Source organism: Octopus bimaculoides, chromosome 12 (assembly GCF_001194135.2).
Source record: "Octopus bimaculoides isolate UCB-OBI-ISO-001 chromosome 12, ASM119413v2, whole genome shotgun sequence".
NCBI classification, from domain to species: Eukaryota; Metazoa; Mollusca; class Cephalopoda; order Octopoda; family Octopodidae; genus Octopus; species Octopus bimaculoides.
The window spans coordinates 61,943,212-61,943,859 of NC_068992.1; positions in this window are offsets into that span (position 1 = coordinate 61,943,212).

Sequence of the window (648 nt, forward strand, 5' to 3'; positions counted from 1 at the left end):
TTATTATTATTATTATTATTATTATTATTATTATTATTATTATTATTATTGTTATTATTATATGCTTGACTTTTGCTTTGTATTTGTACAAGTTGGTTCCAAGTCTCACCCAGAGACCTCAAGAAACAACAAGTTAGACGTTCATGTTGGTGTTATGCCTAGGGTGTCACATATTTGGTTTTGCACATAGTATTGTTCTAGAGAAGGTCTATTATTGTTGTTGGAGCTCCTGGAGTCTTGCATGCTTAGTGGTCTTACTACCTGAGCCTACGGTACCATACTATTCGTTCTTTTCAGCTATCTAACACTTTCATTATTATATACATATATAATACGCACATTTTATATATGTATGTATGTATGTATGTATGTCTATATCTATACACACACACACGCGCGCGCGCACATATATATAAATCATAGCCAATATATTTATGCATTCTATGGAAACGTATTGAGTTCTTTATTAGATAATATTTGCACTATACAAAATATATGTTGATAATATATATTTGTATATATGTATGCATATATGCATGTATGTAGGCATGTATGTATGTATGTATGTATGCATGTATATATGTATCTGTATGTATATATATATATATATCTATGCATATATATATATATATATATATATATATATAT